Source organism: Rhyacophila brunnea, unplaced genomic scaffold, assembly GCF_057557595.1.
Source record: "Rhyacophila brunnea isolate RB1 unplaced genomic scaffold, BYU_Rbru_1.0 scaffold_5, whole genome shotgun sequence".
In the NCBI taxonomy this organism is placed as follows: Eukaryota; Metazoa; Arthropoda; class Insecta; order Trichoptera; family Rhyacophilidae; genus Rhyacophila; species Rhyacophila brunnea.
The window spans coordinates 47,687,831-47,710,821 of record NW_028233170.1 but is presented as its reverse complement, the minus strand read 5'-3'; the positions used below and the strand labels follow the sequence as shown (position 1 = coordinate 47,710,821).

General features: G+C 33.2%; 1 protein-coding gene across 5 annotated transcripts in view; it reads left to right on the top strand.

The window, feature by feature from the left end:
* Positions 1 to 22,991, top strand: part of LOC147066505 (SUN domain-containing ossification factor-like) — an 86,278-nt gene that overhangs the window by 42,777 nt on the left and 20,510 nt on the right. The window contains exon 1 of one of the 5 annotated variants that reach the window (XM_085955831.1): positions 7,041 to 7,161. The exons of the other annotated variants lie outside the window; for them this stretch is intronic. The gene's annotated coding sequence lies outside the window, so the exon portion shown is untranslated. Of the gene's footprint in view, positions 1 to 7,040; positions 7,162 to 22,991 lie in introns of those variants that run through there. 5 annotated transcript variants of the gene reach the window in all.

Here is a 22,991-nt window from a genome sequence, read left to right as displayed (position 1 = left end):
ATAGACGTAAGCAGTTACTAGATTCTTGTCTTTTTATCCGACGAGTTAGAAAAAACTCACTGCTTCGCCAGCCGTTCGTGAGAATTTGCAATGATACTATTCCGAAATCGTACTGTAATCTTTGCCTAATATCTCTTCACTCTTGAGTGATATTGTAAATATTGTTTTGGTTTTACTATGTAATTATATATCTACCCACTGATGCACCTATTGAGTAAACGTGTTAATTGTAGTGGGTAATACGTGCATCGTCTTTTTTGGCGCTGAGCTTGTCCTTCTTCATTGTTTTCCTCCAGAGCACCGGTCTTCTGCGCATATTCCCAATCATGTATATTGAGAAATTCAATTTTATTTGTTTACATCGGCGATGATTACAAATTACACTTTCCATGAAACATGTTAAGAAAAAGAAGCACAAACGAAACAGTTGAATGATAGATTTAGACAATGTTTTAAAAAATATTACAGAAGGATTCATAAATGTGGCGATCCTGGCTCAAGTCATTCCACTGACAGCATTGGTAGCGCGAACACGACCGATTATATATTTATTTTCTGGCAATTGTCAAAACAATTAACAATTTTCATGTACAACGAAATCGTTATGTATGTACTGACACCACAGCATCGTCATCATTATTAACAACGATATAATATTTTGTAATAGATTGTAAAAGCATTTCACTACGAGGCGGGTACTATGGCAACACTGGCTCAAGTCACTCTACTGGCAGTAGGTACCTATCTGTAGAGCGAACACGAGCCTGTGCCCGAAAAAAAATGAAATTATAACCCATTCAACCCCTCTGTTAGTGTAATTTATACCTACATAAATTAGAAGGAAGTACAATGACTAAGTCAAATATAAACTATTTTAAGGATACATGTAACAGTGTCCACCTAAACGTTCTAAATTAATCTTAACGTAAGTAGATCATATTGCTATCAAACTGATTACACATATATTGTAGACGACTTAAATTTTACTTATATAGCATTGAAATATAATGATTGCTATTTTAAGGGTTGATGCCCATAAATAACACCACAACTGCACAATTCCCCTAGTTGACTTCACAAGTGTCACAATAATACACATGCAGTCATTCCATAGTTTTGTAATTCCACGGTGTGGACCTAGAGGTCTATATGGTGACAATAGCTAGTTGTCAGTATGCATAAAAACTAGGTTGGATGTCATTGGCGTAAAGTAAATATACAAGCAGGTATACAAAAATGTTCAAAATACAGTTTTGCGACGATGGAATTCGGTTGTTTTGCATACGTTTGTATTCTTTTTTGGATCGTAATAGCAAAAAAACCAGTTTGTTCTCTCGAGTCTAGACCCAACCAATTCTGACCGATGTATGTTTTTCAATGAATATTAATCTTATATTGCCATGACGTGGATGCTTTTGTCCACAGCATATATGGCGATTAGTCGATCAGCCACTTACGTTCTGTCTATTGGTACAATCAACTCAGTAAAAGCCCCTGTAATAATTTAACGTAGGTACCCAGCTGTTGCTACGCGCACAGTAACCGAGTGTACAGCGTACGTCTACGATTCTTATACCTACCTAACTGCCTACGGTCTACGGCCTACGCCATGTTGTGATAATAATAATTATGTATATAACATACAACCTTTGAGTTAAGTACTTATTTCGCGTAGACAGGCGCCTACGTTTTTCCTTTGACTTGCGTATCGGTTTACCTCTGAGTACGTTTCCATTAATGTCAAGAACTTCATTTTCGTTGTTATCACTTTTATGACAAGGCATCTTTTTATTTACTGTTTTATTTTTTGTAATATTTTTTTAGAAATTTCCTTTGAGTGTGACCCGTTGACGCTAGACAGGCATGCACGAGATATGTACTTAATATATTCTCTTGCGTCACACGTTTGTAGAAATAAAATTCTTTAACTCACTATTATTCGTAGAATTGTATGTTATTTATTGCAGTATAAAAGAAAACTGATCTTTGTAACCTTTGATCATAAATACGCTGAAAAATCTTTGCAGTATAATATGTAATCCGGAATCTCGGTAGGTAATATCAATATTTAACATTCTATTTATTTTATTTGAACATTTGAAAGTTCAGTAGGTACACCGATTATATATTGTGAGGTACATACTGTCTTTTGGTGATTAGAGATTAATATTAATTTTAGTATTTACAGAGATAGACAGGTTTGACAGTTTATACGGCTTATCGTAACAATTATAATACCTCAGTACATAAATATGATAAACTACCGTCGATAGATTCCGATAGCCACCCACTTGTATCTTTAGTTGACAGCAACATTGTTTTCATTATTTGAGATGAGATGCGACGAGATTTTTCTTCGCTTAAATTATACAGTTTTACTTTTTCAGTTAAATTTTTTACTTTCAGTTTTAGTTTTACAGTTTTCTGGAGAAACGATACATTTTATTTAAATTAGACTAAAAAAAACATTACACACTGAACAATATTGAAACTTGAAATGTTTACAATCCTACTGAAAACAAACGAATGCATCAAAGATTAATGTACATGTGTATGTATTTGAATGCTAATATTGACGTTTCTTGCAGAATATTATCCGGAATGGAATTCATATTGTAAACTAAAATTCGAAAACACTCTTATCTGCGGGTATTAATACGAATTTATAAGTAATCCTCACTACCGTCTGTTTTCTTTGCCATGATTTCAAATTTTATGTTTAATACTAATACGGTCTTATGTGCCATGTAAGTAGGTGTATCGATTCTGAAGACTACGGAATTCGAGGACTTGGGATTTGAAATGATCCAAATGACAATATTAATATTTTTTTTATGTTTATTAATTTGTCAAGTCAGATTATTCGAGTAAATATCGCAACACCCAATCCATATAATAATAATATTTTATATGCAATTCATGCAGTGTTACCTAATACTAGAAAAAAATGCTTATAGTAATCGATTATACAAACTAGTTACATGGTTGAATTTCTTCTCATGCATATTATGTAAATCAATATGTAACGGTGGTGTGAAAAATACTTTTAACACTATTGTTTCCATTGGTTTTCAAAATATAATTGTACCCGCTTTTATAATGCAGAAAGGTTCCTAGACGGTGGCGGCGTCGACGCCGTGCACCGACGCCTGGCAGTATAACGATTTCCGGCGTCGCCGTCTACATTGTTATAATTGCAATTTGCAATATCCTTATTAATATTCTATTAAGCTTGGATAACACAACAGTATCTAGGGACTTCGGCTTAGTTTTAGAGAGAATTTAATGTTGCAATATTGTTTTATGTTATCAGGTTATCACATTGTGTGATAAAAATGATAATGTCAAAAAACTCCCGTTTGAATCGTTGATCCATATCTTGTTTATCATGAAATTGTTATCGCAGAAAGACTTTACATGTATAATTGTATAACGTAATCTGCGCTATTAGCACATGCACTTGCTTCCAGGTGGATGGAAGGATCCGCGATGGGCGAGTATCAAAATGCCCGCTTTCGAAGCCTTGGGTCGCGGGTTTACTTATGCGTCTGAAATACTGCTGTTTATCATCGTGTGTATAAATACGCAATATGGATGAGCTTTATGGGTTGAGCTATTGGTAAACCATTTCGCGTGAAACAATCTAATAAGAAACCTCTTCAAGAGGGGGCTAACGTCTTCATCGGACTCTAGAAACCTATGAGATATATAATATATTCTAATACCATACAATAACATATTTACCAGATTTTATTAGTTTAATACAATATGCGTAGTAGGTAAACTACTTTATTTTGTAGGTATATTAGTTTCTTTTTTGAAAATTAAATTTAAATGTTGTCATTAGTGAATTGTAATATGATAATTTAAAAAATCAACATAGATACGTAGGTACCTATCATATCTTACGTTTGTGATGCTGAATACAGGAGCACGTGCCACCCCCCACCTTCTGATTATTATTTTATTATCACATTTTGAATATTAAATTGAGCGTCGCGATGCTCGTGTCGTGTAAATAAACGGCGTCAGATGTGTTGCCAACGTTTTTTATATAGGTATGGTGGCATTCATTTACGCTGTTTTTTTTTAAATAAATACTGACAATACAGGTGAATTTAACGTACAATAGTATTTTCTCTTTCACATTTACTGCACTGAGATATTTAAGTTCGGATACATTAAATAAATATATATATAGGTTTAACGCTATCATTATAAATAAAGAGACCAATATTATAAATTTGATTCGCTACGTACAACGTTTAATAAGCGATCTGTTATAACCGATTTTATTTTTCTTGTTAACTAAAATGGCCAATCGTTCATTGTAGTATCTACGTCAGCAGGAAAACGAAGACAGATCACAACGATTTTTTTGTTTTTTTTTATATACTTAGGTACTTGTCAGTTAAATGCATTTTGTCCACGTCTCCTGCATCGAAGTTCACGTTTTAGAAATAAAAATTCTATCGTTATAATACATTCTCATTCGCATCACTGGCAATATGTGCACTGGAGAGTTGACGTAAAGGAGCTTTATGTGAGCTTTCTCTCACGTACACGAAGCACTTTCTTAAAGTATTCAACAAACTCTGTCGGTCTGGTCTGTGATATCAATTTTCTTGCAAAATTCTTCCGCAAGTCCAGAGTGTAAGATTCACCTTTAATATACTTTCTATTATAATTTAATGGCTAGCTTCAAAATTAAATTTTAAAGTTCAAGGTGTGGTCTTTCTCCTTATAAACTACCACCATGCGCTCATTGAATACTTTAGGTATCTTTCCCTCCTTCGTAAAAAAAATATAACTGTACGTTATTCCAAGCCGAAAAGTTTCTTAATAGGCCCACACAGCGACGTTAGTTTGCCATGTTGTTACTTTAAATGTCAGGATCACACTAAGCTGAAATTGTAAATGCTGAAATGGACAATTTAATGAACGCTACAATAGAAACCACGATAGCCGCGTGGCTTAAGCGCCGGTCTATAGTGTCGAGGGTCCCAGGTTCAAATCCTCGGTCTGGCAAGCACACATATTGTTTTTCAATTTTTGTATGAGTCAGAGTATGGACCTAATAGGTTGAGCAAATGGCTGACATCCATTTCTCGTAAAAATAAAATCTGTTAATACAAAACTCCACTCTGTGGGGGCCCATAATATGATCCTATTAGGATCGGACGTGGTCGAAAGAAAATAATAATAGAAAAACAATGTTATTTTATCAAGTCGTAAAGTAAATTTCCGTTACATTTTTTATTACGATGCATATTTCTCTAACATTAATATCATGCCCACGGTTAAATCCGTCGTTAAATCACTGCGAGATAACTTCCTCGTGTCGACAACAGATTTATTAACCAATTCCGCGATCGTAACACACCACTATTATTTGTTTATTAAATTTATTATCTCATTGTAACTTTGACGTTAACTTTCTTCCTGTCTTCAGTTTGTGGCGTAAATTGCAACACATTCTAACCGAGATGATTGTCTGTCGCATATTATTTCGTGTTAGACAGGTCGTAAATATTTTACCATGCAATTGTGATTTTTATTAGTATGATAAACACTTTTAATGAAGACACTAGATTTAGCATACAATTATAGATATCGGTGCATTCTTGAGTTAGCATTACCATAATATAATTTACATAAATTTCTTATATTAAATTTATACTTACCTGTAAATTTGCGTCTTGTTCGGTACCTATAATATGCAATTAAAAAAACTGAGTACCTACCAATGACGAAAAGTCAGTATCAAACAATTATTCAAATAAAAATAATTGAATTAAGTACAACAATTATTTAATAATTAACGTATTATTTAATCACTAGAAATATTGCAAATTATTTCTTCCATCCGTATGTATTAAAATATCATATTATATGAACAGTATCCTACTCATAAATGTATGAAAACAACTAATGCCGCACTATGGATATACGGAGTAATAATGATTAAGAAATCTCAATACATACAATAATTCAGGTAAGCAGACGATTGGTTAGCTTAAAAATCAATTAAACCCTGCCTAAGCCAAACCATAATAGTTTTGGTATATTTTTGGCGATACGACAAAATTGTGCACACTTTTTCATTCTCACTTTTCTTCTGTTTTCGTTGGATTAAGAATACATATTAAGTAGGTACACATATTGTTGGTTCATTTTTTTTAATTCACTAAAAGCCCTGCCTAAACCAAAGTACAATATATCCAAAATATTATTCTATCTATAAAATATCCAAAGTTATGTATGATTGATTTACTTGCATAATTTAAAATATTTTATAGATATACGAGTATTTTTGACGATTATCTATTATGGCTTGGTTTCACAGGGTTTAATTGAATTTTAAAAATTAACCAACACCGTCTGTCAATTGTAGTCGTATTTAAATGAAAACAAATTCGTAATACTATTTATGGGAAATCTTAACAGCCTACCTCCACCCTTCGCTACTGTAGGGCTGTCATATTGAGAGAAAAAGTATTGATATTTTTTGACGGCCCTAGACACAGGTTCAATGAGTATAGGAACAAATTATTATCAGTGGCGCTGGATCAACGACATGTGAATCATTCGTTTTTGTTCAAAACTATCATAATAATTGTTCTATTAATTCAATGAGTAAAAACTTCTGCCGACATTTTTGTGTTTACTTACCTATTTTTTTCTCATTAGGTATGTATACTTTTTATCAGGATACGCATACATTTGTCGCAACCTAAAATCTATAGGTAAACCTGGTATTGGTGTTTTTAAATTGTTAAGTCTTACCAACTGGACCGATGTTTAAACATCTGTTTATACTACACCGTTAGTCAAATTCAAATTATATGCAAATACATGTAAATTATGACTATTTATATTGAAAAGGTGGGTAAAAGAAAAACACGTCTTGTTTACTAACGTTCATCAACGATAGAGTTCCAAAGACATTTTGTGGCCTACGTCGTCAGGCAATGGTATCAATACTCATTGTCATTACGTCTTAAATTTGGCTGACGTAGAAACGTGACAAGTTAAACAACATTATTTGTCTTTTTCATCATTACAAAGAAATACTCAATTCCTCGTTGTTAGTGAAGTTTAGGTCTTCCTTTGCACACGCATTGCACTATTGTTATACTGTGAAAAGAGAGTCGCACGACGGTAAAAAGAAATTACGCTTCGGTTTAAAGCGCGGGAATTCACATCTTTTCTTTCTCTCACTTTCGCGGTAGGCAGTGAGTGTTGTAATACGAATTAAGTGAGACGACGACGATACACGGGCTTCCTTATGGTTAATTTAAGCTGATTAAGGATTCCGATGGTAGTGCTAGTTATGGCTTCATTTCGATTTGAAAGCAGTAACCTGTCGTACTAGATGAATATTTCGTTTATATTACTAATTAATGCATTACTTACCATTTTTTTCAATCAACTTCAGAATAATTTTCTATAAACGTTATTGCATTCGAAGCAGGTATAAGCAATAACTAGCTCTACTATCGAAGTTCACAGTTCCGTGCCGCGGTCTGAATATAGTGGGGCTTGGGTGCGATGGACCACAATCCATCCCGTGATCGACGCTTTAGAGCAGCGATACTCAACCTGCGGCATGCGGCCTTTAAGCTTTTGTATGCGGCCCGAAACACATTTATTATCAGGAACATGATTTTTACTTTTGAAATAAACGCTTGGATACACATTACTTTTGTTTATAATTTTAAAAATCTCAAATATGTTTTGTAAAAAAGGGGGGGTTCATGATTTTTTTCGTCACACCAGTAGTGATGCGGCCCGCGTTACTTTACAAATATATGTATTTTGCCGTGGTGAAAAAAAAGGTTGACTACCATTACTTTAGAGTCTTTAGATACCTACCTGGCATACGTCAAAATCGTCTTTGTTCGTCCTCATTCGCTGTTTTGTCCCACAAGCATAGCTTCCTTATTTCAAGATAAAGCAAAGCACGTTTATAAGACGCCGCCCTAGAAAATTTCGGGCCGATCAAGCGCTTGATCCGATGTAGCAAAATTACCGGATGCGGGAATGACGGATCTGTGATGACTGACGTTATGTGAACAAGCGGCGATACAAGACCTGTGGAGGCTGCCACATCAGACCGTTGTCTCGGATGACGGATTCGGAAAACTGTAGAAAAACGATGCCATCCTTTCGAATGTTGCTAAAGATCTTCCGCAGGATCTCTTAGCACACAGAAAATTACTTCTAAGTTCCCTGATTTTATACTATACCTCATGTAGGTACCATCTGGGTATCACGTGGTAGTAAACGTTTACATAGGTAGGTATCTGTTTTGAATAACAATAATTGTTTTTGTATAATTTAATTATTATAAAACTATTCATACTGTTCTGAATGACGTTTTATAGTTCGTGCTTACGCACATTTACAAATGTTTACGTAAGTACTGCACTCCGAAAAAAATGAATTATTATTATAGTTGAAAATGAAAACATATTTTCTATGATGAATAAATAACCTTTGCTATGCTTCGTACAAAAAAAAACACTTGAAATATTATAATTGTGGTCAAATATTATATTGCTTAAATTATTTTATAACACTATTAATCACTAATAATTATATGTCTGCATTCGTATATTATAATATAATATCGTTACGTTTCGCATTCCATCAACACGCCATTTCCAGCGTTGCCAACTTATTAATATTAATTGTCAGATTTATCATTTATTAATATTATGCAACTTGGAAAATACACGTCTGGCATATGTCGTTAAATCTAGCGTTTTTTGGCGCCGCAAGTAGCTTAAAATTTCTCATTAAATCAGTATTGATAATAAAAATGTAGTAGGTACTAAACATAATTACGCGTGAGATCAACGTTTTTGAAAGAAACTACAATTTAAGTACCTACTTAACACATTTTACTAATAATTTTCATTTGAAATTTTCAATACGTATTCAATACATTGAAATTATTTTTTAAATTAAAAGATAAACTCACTATAATAATTTAGACGATTTAAAAATGCATTCATTAAAAATCTAATTATGAATATTTTTATCATTAAAACTTATGTTGCCACAGCCATAGTTATTTCGAAGATACCAAAAAGATTTTTGAGTAATTCATTATTTTAATGTAATTCGATATTTTAAAATAAAAAAAATAACGGTCACAATACTATTTTATACGATTAAGTGATAGCCAAATTTCGTGTCTTGTCATTTTTAGTTGTATGATTTATTCGTTACTTACGAAATAAAAAAATCTTCTTCATTCGTTCTTCTCGTGAAAGCAATGTTCATGATTACGACTTATGATTGAAAATAGTGGTTTCTCGACGAAAAATAAACACGTCTGTCCGACATCAAGCTTTTCTTTTACCCTGTCTGGGATATTTTTTTCAACAACAATAATTGGCAACACTGCCCATATCTGCAATATTCGCATCTTAATGATTCTTTACATCGTAGTTTTTTTTCAATAACCACTTTTTTCAAAAATATTTTCGTCTATTTGACAAGTAGGAAGTGAATATTGAATTTCTGTCTTTGGAAGCCTTGAACGTATGTTTGGCATGTGTAGTTTTTTGCCTATAATTACGTAACAGAAATATATATTACTTATGTCTACTTGTTGATTTTTTTCTGCATGCATACATATAACTGGTTGTAACCTGTAACAAAAGATGGATTTCATTTGTTATCTAGCGAGATATTTGATATGGGAAGGTATATTTTTGAATTACGTATATCAAATTTAATAATGGATAATCAATATTAATTAGAATTTAATCAACAATATTTATCTCGATATTTGACATCATTCTGAAACTGGATATGACCGGCATTTTGGTGTCGATTTTTTTATGACAATGCCAAATATTATTATGTTGCACAAGTAAATAATAGGGACACGATTGTCTTTATAAACTTATAACTTATAGTTATAACTTATAATATTACAGTTATGGGTGTGCCATAGTAAACTTTATTAAGCAGGTTTGAATTTTGCGATCTCTTCGGAATCTAAAAATATGTAAGTATATTAAAATAATATTTATTTTATACCACGGGTTATCGAAACATCTTTCCACGTTGTCGAAAACTAATCGACAGGCTAATAAAGTACCCACACTTAAAAATAAATAGAACAATACGTAACTATAACAATATACCTATATGTACTGTGAGAAACTGTAATGTCGGCGTGAAATTTTTAAACGTTTTGATAAAAAAAAAGAAATCGTGCATATTAAACAGTGATTCTCCTTACTGCTGAAAACTCTATTCCTCAATTTGTATTGTTTTGTTTTGCTTAAATTTTTTCTAGTAATATTCTCATCGCAAGCTTTTGAGAAATTTCGCGGAGCCCGGTTGGGATTGTTGGGAATCACATATTATAAAAGCTTTTACATGCATCTTGTTTAACTTTGTAATCTGGTTTCTTTTATTTTGTTAACTGTCAATTCATGGTGGAACTGCATTGTATTGTTGTTTTTATTTAATAAAACGCAATTTTTTTTATAGTACTTATTCCACTTTATTCTATTATTTTATTCATTAAAGTGGAATAAGTACTATAAAAAAATTGCGTTTTATTAAATAAAAACAACAATTTGTAATCTGGATTATGTATACGTTAATAAAAATATAAAGAAGAAGACTTCGTTCGTTATGTGTATTATAAAAGTTCATGCCAGACGTAAAAATCTGTCACTGGAACTGATATTTCCTTTTGGGGTATAACACCAGTCTAGAAAGTTTCCCTCCATATAAAGTCGGCAGACTTGTACACTCGTAGGAGTCGTAAGTGCATCAAGTACGTACTGAACATGATATTATTAGTAGAGAAATCGGAGTGAGTGTATCTTATATTTTATTGAGATTTGTGTAGGTATTCAGAATAGTTAAATTGGCATTCGCGCAACTGTCATAACAACAAAACATTTATAATTATACTATGTCTCTCACATTCATCAAGTAAATACCTAAATAGGTACAAAGTACAGCTTTTTTTCAACAACTTTGATCAAAAAATGTCACATTATTTGTGTTTGTATAATGTAAATTTCTTATTTTTTTTTTTGTATGTCATGTCATGTCAAATGTTGTTAGTTCAAACTCTCGTATCTAAAATTTTATTGATGTGAATCAGCGATTCCCGACTAGAATTCACCCACAGATTCTATGATGATGAAAAACTTGCCACTAATTTTGTAATTGATCACAGTGAGATAGGTGCTAACAAACCGCCATCTAACTCTTGATGAATACGGATGGGGATACTTCTATCAGGATAAATATCTACTGATTTTCTAAAACTTTGTTGCACAGTAAAAATATGATCGAAAACGGGCAAACGTCACATGTCACAAGTACTTGGTATTGGTAGTAGGTACAAAAGAATATTTATTCGTCGAGTGCAAGAACCGAATAATGGAAAGTGAAAATGACGGCAACAAAATTATTTTAAAAAGTTATTGTTATTATGTTTTAACCCTGCATTGTATTTTGTAGTTTACCTTTATCGATTTTATTTATACATATTGTTATTCTTATTATATTTCTATCTGTCAGCTAGATGGGGGGTTTCAAATTTCAAAACATGTCAAGGAATCTTCCAAACAAAAAAACAGGTTGGGCGTCAGTGTTGTAGACTGAAGTAGACAAAAGATGTAGTCTCAACTGTTTCTTTGATGTCATTTAATCAAATTTTGTTTACTTGTAACCCGCCAGTTACTTTCTCTGACAGTTTTCATTAATATATTTTATCAAATTATAGAAAATACCGGCTGAGCCCAGGTATAGATAATATGCTGAACGCCATCAAAAATTGTACTGGGAGCGTCCCAGGAATGATCTAAAAAGCCATGATTGCTAATGGTGGGTTGTTGCATATCTGGGTATTGTATCATGATTCGTTTGGACTTGTCTTGGTGATACGATACGACCCAACAGTACGTTTACAGTTATGTATAAGTATGCATCACGGTCAACGATGCAACAAAGTGGATACCGGCAAATCCTTTGCAGGGTTTCTAGAAATTACTACGGATGAACCTATATGAGAAGATATTTCACTAATATTGACTAAATTAGATAATCTTAATCTAATTCAAACTGAAGCTCAAAGAAACTTATGAATTATTATATTTTATTGGTGTTATCCAGTGTCGCCCTGTGTGGGTGGATAGGTCATGTGCCTTTACTTTAGATATGGACTAGACATTGTCTAACTGTAAACCTCAGTAGATGTATCTCAGAATTTTGAAGTTTTTACGACAGCCGACATGGAATACTAAACTATAATCAGTAGTGGGTATGCATTTTCTCTATAATTAGAGATTAAAAAACGATACGCGGCAACATTTTGGGTCTGCTTAAGGGCTCACATGCTCAGCGTAGGTCAAAATGGAGCTTTATGGTATTTTCAAAGCATAACCCTGGACATTCCTTAAACGTTGTAGATAATCTATTTATATTTATTATCAGCAACAAGGTTCTAAATCTGAATTCTATATGTACTGTACAATTGAAAAACAAATAATAAAACATACTAGTGGTTAATAAATAAAATATATCTGTTAAGGGGGGACATGCTCAGCGTAGGTCAAAATGGAGCTTTTATTCTATTTTCAAAGCATGATCCTGGACATTCCTTAAACGTTGTAGATAATCTATTTACATAATTTTGAAGCCTTATTATCCTTTATATTTATTTTAAACATTTGGTGACTGCATAAAGTATTTTTATTACATAAAATAGTATTCTTTTAAACCTCTCGCTCTAATGTTTTAGAATATAGTCATATTTTAGTACATCCATGTGCAGTGGTGTTAAGATTTTTTAGATTTATTAGTGACATTGTATAGTGACATATATACGATAAAAAATATATATTTTATAAGCTTTGTGATCCCAAATTTAACAAGGCGCCAGTTCTCAAATAGCTTGATTAGTATATGCGTCCTGTTGTAGTTATCCACAGTAGGACTGAAATATCTTACAATTATTTATGTAGAGATTAATTGATAGCTATGTACCATTCATTAAATATCTCTGTACGAATCGAATATTCTGTCCTTGAGCATAGTTATTATGGGGCTACCATTCATTAAATATCTCTGTACGAATCGAATATTCTGTCCTTGAGCATAGTTATTATGGGGCTACACATTTTTCCGTCTCGTATTGACTCTTTAATAAATTCAATTATTATTTCATTACTGCGATTGGTCCGTATTTGGTGGTCGCTGCTTTATTGGCGTTCGCCATGATTTAAAATTGTCGCCGGCCGCCAGAGTTCGATTCGGAAATGGAACGCGCGCGCATTCCGTTTGCCGCGCTCTGCATTCGAATATGGCGGGACAATTAAATAATTCAAATCGTAAGAATACTTTTTCGGGATGATTAATGACCGCTTTACTGCGTCCAGTAATTCATTAGCGCTTTTAAATTGTAGTGTTAAGAACGTACGAAATTTTGTGTGCTGTTTTATTTAGCGTAATAATTTCTACGTGTGTGGGAATACGTACCAAGTAGGGCTTGCAACCCGTGATTTCGGGATTAATTTTTATATTATGTTATTTATGAAAAATAGCATATTTTTGTGAACTAAAGATATAATAATATAAGTTGTTTCAATGAGCGGCAGAGGGTCATGTCGGGATTTCAATTTCGGGGAATGGTGATGTAGTAATTTATTACAGGCATTTCATTTACGGCTAGGATTCCACCAAGCACATTATTATTTTAACATTCCTCTATAACGGCAGTGGCCTTATAATTAGATAACGCTCTCGCCCAACGCGTTGGACGCCATTTAGGGATTGTTTGAATTTTTTTCAATCGGCAACAAAAATGCCGCGTATTTACTTTGTATTGTTTATGTCAAGTTGTCTATCCCCTTCATAATACCTAATGATTCTGTTATGTGACGTATCCGGTTTTTTACGTACTGTCCGACAACAAGCCGGAAGAATATAACCGGAAGTCGCTGTAGTAGCATATGGAAAACTTCTCAGTGACGTACATGTCATGGCGGCAACGCGTGTTTAAATAATGTATCGGCTCTATTTTTAGATGTGACTCCTTTGCTTCTTCGCAATAAATCAAAAGTTTACTAATAATAATTTCAATATCACTCCTTATCGTTTTATATATATATATATATATATATTATTATAAAAGGCATCAAATTACGTAAATTGATAGATACGTACACCACGAAAGCGTAAAATGAAATGATAAATTTAGGGGTGTTCCTCATTTGAAACGGAAGTACGATTAACTGCATAGAAGGGGCTTGTTAGTTAACAGTTTTAACACGTAGACAAGAAGTTCTTGTTGGGAAATATCCAGTTGGCCATATAAACACTCAAAAATACGTAATACAAACCACCGGGATACAAGGGAAAGACAGAAAAAAATAGGTATGTAAGTAAATTAGAGATACAATCATATCATAATATATATCATATAAAATTCTGGTACGTCAAAGTCATACCTATTAAACAATATCATATTAATGTTCGTATTGAATATAATAAAATTGAAACGTGCTACAATCCCAGGATCTCTCATACTAATCACAAAATCCCGGGAATGATGATTATGTCCGAGATTGCGATCCCTGGTACTAACCTACACACTTTGAGCCAAACGATTTAATTTTTCGATAACATTAAATATTTAAAGGTTCATAAATAATATTGACTTTAATATGCACGTACGTACATACTTGAACGATATAATATTTACGTAATTATGATCAAGATAAATTAATATTGGAAGCTGTTTACCACGCAATTCAGCTCGTAGCTGTAACATTATGTAAGTAACTATATTATTTGGGCTTCATATATATTATATGAAAAACGTCCATATTCACCCACACTAGACCTACATATTTATATTATTTGTTTTGACGTTCACTCTTACACTTCCGTGCTTAAAGACATCACAATATCGCGGTATTTCCCTCGGTACGGCGTTATGCGCCTCCTTCCCACCCTCCATCGAGTATATCGATCTTGTAGCAACGCCGCGGGGTTGTAGCGTACCGTGAAGTAAATCAATTCAAAGCAAGAGTGTTTATACTCAACATATTTTAGTTTCGGTTTAGGTTGTGAATCGATGGAAATTGTATAGGAAATAAAAATTGACGTATTTTATATTTCCGTTGTATGTATGTATTATGTAGCAAACGTACTTAGAACCATTGCCATGCAATGATGTTTCATTTCTGCCACGCATTTTTTTTGCATTTTTCAAGCCTATAATGTACACACAAATGTGTCATAATATAGTAGTATAATGCTTAAGGCTTAAGGCATGGACTTCTCATCTGGCGGGCCTAGGTTTGATTCCATGTGATTTTCTCACACATCTATATAATACCTACTAGGTACATTACTGTTCCCACTACACTGCAATTAGTGGGGCTCATGGCCTGATGTAATGTTAAAAATAAAAATTATATATACTGGCAAAAACATTCCGTCACTTATTCAGATCACGAGACGAAGAAAATATTTTATAGGCAGTATGAATTAAGCTCCATTACTATGGTAGGTATGTATGATTCGCACTTTGATATATTATTTTATTATATATATAATTATACTGGTTTCTTCTAGAAAGCGATATCTTAGCGGCCATTTCGCTTTATTTGTCATTTATTAAGTGCTCTGACCGCTCCGATCTCTCCTAACCACACTTTGACAACTCTACCATTATCTATCAAACAACTTTAATGTCCCTTCAACACTATAAGTACCGTTATATCGACTGTATAACTTTACTTATGTAGGTACTGTCTCAAAGTTGACCGATTTATATGCGTACGCGTACTACGAATGTGGTGTCAGTGGAATGTTACTTATCCTAACCGATTTATATGCGTATGAACTACTACGAATGGGGTGTCAGTAGGATCTTACTTATCCGGATTAACTGGGGATGGAAGTGCTTCGTGGTTTTTCACATATTGTGTCACTATAGATAGAAGTTGGCAAATGTAACACCTTTTCCTCCAGGTTGTTGTATTGCGTTGCAATGGTACCGGATTTTAACTATAAAAACCTGAAAACTGTAGGTTAATCTGCCAGCCGTGGCACTGAAGCCAAGCATCGCATACCAAGTATATTTTTTTTTAAATATTGAAGTAGATCGTGAACCGGTCTTAGAAATAACACACGATAAATATTGAAATGATAATTTTGGCGTAATATTTTAATGCATACTTAGTTATGGATCGAATTGCATGCTGACGTATTATTTTTAATTTAATAATATTTTGACAGCGTGATTTTATGTTTTACTTTTACTGGTTAGGTTTTTAAAATGACCTACCTATTATATTGGTGGCGAAGGGTGGGAGGTAAATACTGCACATTAAACTTTGTCAGTCATATATATTTGTTTTCATTGAAATAATACTACAATTTACAGATAGTGTTGGTTGGCTTTCAAATTTCAATTAAACCCTGCGAAAACCATGCCATTAGATAATAGTCAAAAAATACTCGACTATCTATAAAATATCTAAAATTATGCAATTAAATCATACGTAACTTTTGATATTTATAGAAAGAATAATATTATATTGGCAGGGCTTAATGAATTTAAAAAAAATGAACCAACAATATGTGTAGGTACCTAATATATTATTCTTAATCCAACGAAAATAAATTGACGTATCGCCCAAAATAAACAAAAACTATTATAGTTTAATTTAGACAGGGTTTAATTGATTTTTCAATAAAAACAAATACGGTATGACTAACAAAGTTTAATGTGCACTATTTATGGTGGATCAACAGCCTACCTCCACCCTTCGCTACTGATTATACATCTACTACTAGAGTTGTTGAATGCTATTTTACTGGCATTTAAAAAACGATTAGTAATCTTTTTAGTTTTTATTATTTGCTGTCTGCAGTTATATAAAGCTTAGTTAAAACGAATGTTTAATTTATTGAAGGTTCGGTTGGATAAGAATATTTTCCATTGTAATTATATTAAATATACACTCAGGTACTCAATATAGTATCTAATATATTTTTAAAGTGAATGTTTATCATAGAAAGGTCTCTTAAGTTTGTTTTCGATGATGTTGCATAATCGTAATTATGCGATAAACTGTTGTTGTCCATACAAAACCACGGTTTATCGCAAATGCGTGATGGAGATCTGATCGACCACTTTCACTCCTTCAAACACACATTAAAACGGCCCAATTATTAGAGTGTGTGCGTAGAAAAAAATAGTCTAGAAATTACGCCAAAGGCGAATCAATGGTAAGATAAGAAGTCATTGAACTTATATTATAACCAGATGTTAAATAAAAAATACTCTGCAATATCTACCTGTGCATTTACTTCCCATGTCTGTAATGAACCGGTAATAATTATGTTTTTATAAATAGCATACTACGGGGCATTACGAACGTTCCGTGAAAGTGCTATAAGGAAAATTATATCAAATTATAACCGATAAAATTACACAACTACTGTAATATAAATTTCTTTTGTCACTGGTAATGCATGTCTTTGTGGCTGGTTTTACTCAATTCTCTCTATTGTGTGGCTATCATTATTCTACGTAACTGAAGCAGCATCTGCAATACAGATCAAACATAGTCATACGTTTTACGTATGCAAAAAGTAGACGAGTTTTCGAAGTTTTGATGAGTCTTGGCTTACAGGAAATTTGATAATGACATATGAAAATATTGGACGCAAAAATTATATTCAATATTAATTTAGCAAGAAGAAAGTAATAATATAATCGCAATTTATATTCCGGAACTTGATAATATTACCATATTTTCGCTAGGCCAGCTGTTAGTTTCTAGACAGCTGGCATGTAGGAAGGTTGATTCAGCCGCAGATTTCAGATTTCTACATAAGGCGCTGGGTTTTCACCCGGGGCTCTGGGTTCGATCCCAGTGAGGAATAAGTATATTTATGTGATTTTCTCAAAGTCTGGGTGTTTATGGATTGTAAGGTTATACCTCAGTTGAGACACGGTCTAAAAAGATCGTGGCTAGGCGATGCGCGGATTGTGGGTCGCGGGTGCAAATGACGCATGTCAAACGAAATAATATAATTAATTTGTCATAAATCCAACATGTGTTCATTTAATGTTCTGTTTATTGTTCTATCAGTAACAATAATAATATATTCATTGACATGTTTTCTTTTTCAAGTAAATGGGTAACGTTTTTAGTCATCTTTACACGATTTGAGAATTAATACGCCCGTCGCCATCACGAAACAAATTTACGTGTTTCCAGCTCGACGTTGTCTCTCCGAATGGCAGCGAGTCCAAAATTTCGTCACGCCTATAGTTCAAAATTATTTGCCGTTTAACTGATGTATCACCTTACTACTCTACTGTTTCTCTACGCTACTGTCATTAGACCTCACGGCCTGTTGTAGTGTTAAAAAAGAATATCACAATATGTATATATTATACAGTACCTACATTGTTGGATTCCGACCAAATGGATTTTCACAGGGTGGAGGTCTCTAAGCAAACTTTACAAAGATTGTTTGATCCGTTCGACACAATATATTGATTGAAAACTAAATATTAGTACGTATAACATAATTGTTTCTAAAAAATAAGTGCACCCGAAAAATTTTCGATGTTTGTAAAGTAAAGCTTGTATAAGATAGTTATTAGTATTAGACCAGGGTTTCCCAAACTTTTTCTGCAATGGAACACTTCGCAAACCCGGAAATTTTAACGGAACACTTAGTTTATTTTGTAGGTTATTTATGAGCGCAGCTAACCGTTCTGCCAATTTTGGCAACTGTCGTTAAACTGACAAGACTTGTCAGCCGGTCAGTTAAAACAATATACCTACCCCATCTTTTTCATGCGCACAGTTTGGATATGCACAATTATCGACATGTCCAATATCGACAATAATCAAAAATTGTAAGTATGGGAAAACCACATATTCTTAAATGTTAGTAGGCTTGAAGTGAAACAGCGCCATTTTTTTTTTTACTATAGTGCATGTTTGTGATGTGTGTTTATATCACTTGGCTGGTCGATCTCTCACGCCAGGCCCCCCGTAAGCCCAGCCCCCCAGGCTAGAAGCCTGTCAGCCCCCGCCTCCTTGTGGGAGCCAAGATACTCGACGTCATAAACATCAGTGGAGATTGATCATCACTCGCCTTTCAATATGAAGTATATTCTTTAATTATTTTAGTTTTACTTATTTTACTTCTACTTAGTAGAAGATCTTTAAATATTTTGTAGTGTATAAAACCTTTCCAAATGGTCGCGAAACACCTATTCAGGTTCGGCGGAACACTGGTGTTCCGCGGAACATAGTTTGGGAAACCCTGTATTAGACACTGTCTCGTCTCTATTTAAATATAACTTCGCTCATTTGCGTTCGTTTCACCCGAGCAATAATAACTTTCGCACTTCTTCTCGAGTGTTGAGCTGTCTCTCTGGTTGGCGATTTATTGTGAGTCGTTGAACTCTGTAGCCAAGTTCAGGGTTCCAGCTGATCTTTAATCTCGAGGCGTGAATGCTTTCACTCGCGTGAGTGCAAACCACACAGAGTTAGCTAGCGTGACAGGCAAATCATTTTATAACTGTGCAGTTATCGTTTGATCAGTATCGATTTCTTGGTTAGCATGCTGCATGGCAGGTATGACTCTTTCAATGTCGACCTCTGTCCATTCAAATAACCCACACGTAGTTTTATAATTACAATTATTATGTTACTGTCGTCTTTTTCCTTCCTTGTTACATCCAACAATATCCAAACAAAAACGTAATATATGTATGTAAGTACTAGGGGTACTAATCACGATTCCCAAACTATTTTGTTTGACGGAACCCTTGAACCGTTTTTTTTAAATCTCGAGGAATCATGCCACAACCGATTCGTGAGAAAAATTAAAAGGGTACCTCCGAAGAGTTAACACCTGCCAGTCAGTTATTAAATTATAACGAGACTTGAAAAAAGATAGGTACATATTTCTCACAAACTGAGTAGAAAATATGTATTGCCCAAAGCATAACAAAATCCCAGCATAAAAGAAGGAATCATAATATCTACTGATTAGAAGTAAAAATATGTTAATAAAAGTAGGTAGATACGAACAGTGAACCAAACAATAAAATGCGCCCCCTATGTAAATTTGTTTTTGCTATCGAGTTCTTTTCAATTAACTTGTAAGTATTTATGTAGGTATATATGGATGCACATATTATTAATATTAAACAATTAACAGAGATAATAAAAAAATAATTTGTTTGAATGCATTGATTTATTTTTAAATTAGATGTTTTATCGTAGAGGGTTGAGGCCCATCAGTCGTCGCGTCGGGCCTCTACATCACTAAATGCGCCACTGTGTATTTGGCTACTCCTATTTCTTGCCACGGTCCCACGGAATTTAGCGAACGCGGCGCTTGACTATCCTTGTTGAACCAACCAACATTTTTTAATAATATCAATATAAAACGTTTTTTTTTTCAAATTTCGTCAGTAATGGTCACCAAATTTCTAACTTACATCAAGGTAATTACGTAAATACTGTGCTTCATAGATGGCGTAAGGATCGGTCCCCAATTTAGTATCAACATCTACTGTAGTTTATTATGGTACAATACTATATCTTTGAAAAATTTAAGACTAAAAATGTTCCGGTAGGTACTATAGTTGTTTTAAGGAACACTATAATTACAACGTTTTTCTTAGCTCGTATTCTCATTTGTCTGGTGGTTCTTTGTCCGTACAAATCTTGGATTCGATTTTTAACTAACTTCCTAGTAGCTAGACATTTGAAACTTTTAGAATATATCAGAACACGATGCCAATGCATTTTTTTTAAATACCTTTAGCCATCTTTAAGTAGAATTGAATTCATTTTCAGTTAATTCTGTTTTGTATGAAAAGTTATTTTTACACCATTATCGGTTGCTAGGGGTCTGGGGTCCTAGCAACTAAATTATTAATATATACGTGCGTTACTATGGAAACCAATATGACATGTCAAGTACAAATTTTTTTGATCGTTTAAGCTAGTCAAGTCAAGTTTGTATGGTTCAACAGAATTTAAAAACGTTATTTTTATCTTGTAATTATTTTTACCATTAGCATAGAATAAGGTGTAACACTAGTATACTTGGTTAATATAATTATTATTATAATCAATGAAATTATTGTTTTATGTAATATACACTAGATTTAAGAAAGGCACCTACAATAATAATTTACATATCTGAAAAATCCTACAGAAAAACTGAAAACAAACAAAATGTTATTATCAAGCAATTATGTTTTTTTCTAATCCATGTGTATGGCAGGTCTGTATCTGAGATTTTTCTTCCAAGTTACGTATTTTCAAGGAAAATAATCGTGATTAATTATTTATAATTGAGTCTTGGGTTGGACCTTATCGATTGAAGTCATACAATAATATTATGTATTTTATCGATAGATACTGTAATCAAATGACCAATGAACAACTCACAATTATTGCTGACAATAACAAACACAGTTCCTGTTCTTATTTATTTGAATATTGAACTATTTAAATGCAAAATAATTATATTGTGGGCATTTATTACACAGGCTTCTTCGCCGCCTCAAATTTTCATATGGATAGTCACTATTATGTATAGTTACTATAAATGAAGGCAAGAATATTGTTTGGTTGAGAATATTAATTTCATGACCCACCAAATTGACTAAATATACCAATCGACCCCATTTTGGTTCACGACCCATAGGTGAAGAAACGCTGCTCTAAATCTATAGGTTGGAGTTTTTTTTACATAATACCTACCGATGCCATTGTTAATGTGTATGTAGGTACATAATCAAGAAGGTGAATGCTAAAATATAATGTATCATTATTTAACAGGGGATGCAAGATTCGAATAAGACACTAGGTATTTGCATTCCCACTTCATATTTCGATCTAACTTATCTCTAGCTGTAAAGTAGAAGAATGTGTATTCCGATCTGTATAATTATGAGACTAGTGTAATAATTGCAGTATAATACTGTATAATTTGACTTGTACGGATTAATATAAAATTGTATGAATAAATTCTCTCTTGAAAAATCATTAACCGTGAGAACCATGCTAAACTGATATGATTAAAATACTTACGTCAAATTTTAATAATATTTTTGCCGAGTCAAGGACGCGGTGATAAAGATAAAGAAATTTCTTAAATCGTTATCGGCATAATTTTATGTTATTTTTTAGTTTTCGACGTAAATTTAAAATGGCCTTCTTCAATTATTCAAGTTGCCTGACAATTCGCATTAATTTGCGACAATTTGTTTCAAACGCTTTTAAATTGCATTATGTAATACGGACACATATTAATAGTGCCATAAATGTATGCGGTCTCCAAAATTTTCTACAAACCAAACCACAGACAACATCATAATAATCTGCATCTTGGTCATGCAAAATTATTTTTGGTTTTATTGTTTATTGTATTTTTACTTATTACCTAGGTAAAATATAATGATAAAACCCTAATAGGTACATACTAGTATATAATAATTTGTTGATGCACAATGCGCCATTTACATAAATTATTTGCATTGTCGATTCGGCGGTTGTTCTTGTTACCCCATAATTGGTTTTTTTATCTGTGTTCTTTACATAATGATTTTGGCACTTTAAAAAAAAAACTAAAAATAACACTATATAGATAACGCAGGAATTTTCTTATACCCCGTGTTTTTGTTTTACATATATGTATATATATATATCGACATCACTAGACGTTCACATCAGGAATTTAGTAGGTATTTTGTCCGTCTCATAATAATTATATCGATGATCATCATGGCCCCCACAAGGGGGGGCTGATAGGGCTCTAGCCTGGGGGCCCGGGCTCAGGAGGGTCTCGGCGAGGCCAGTCGACCAGATAAGTGAGATAAACACACAGCACAATTTTGCTTTAATACTAAAAAAAAGTAGCCTGCGGCGCTATTTTCCTTC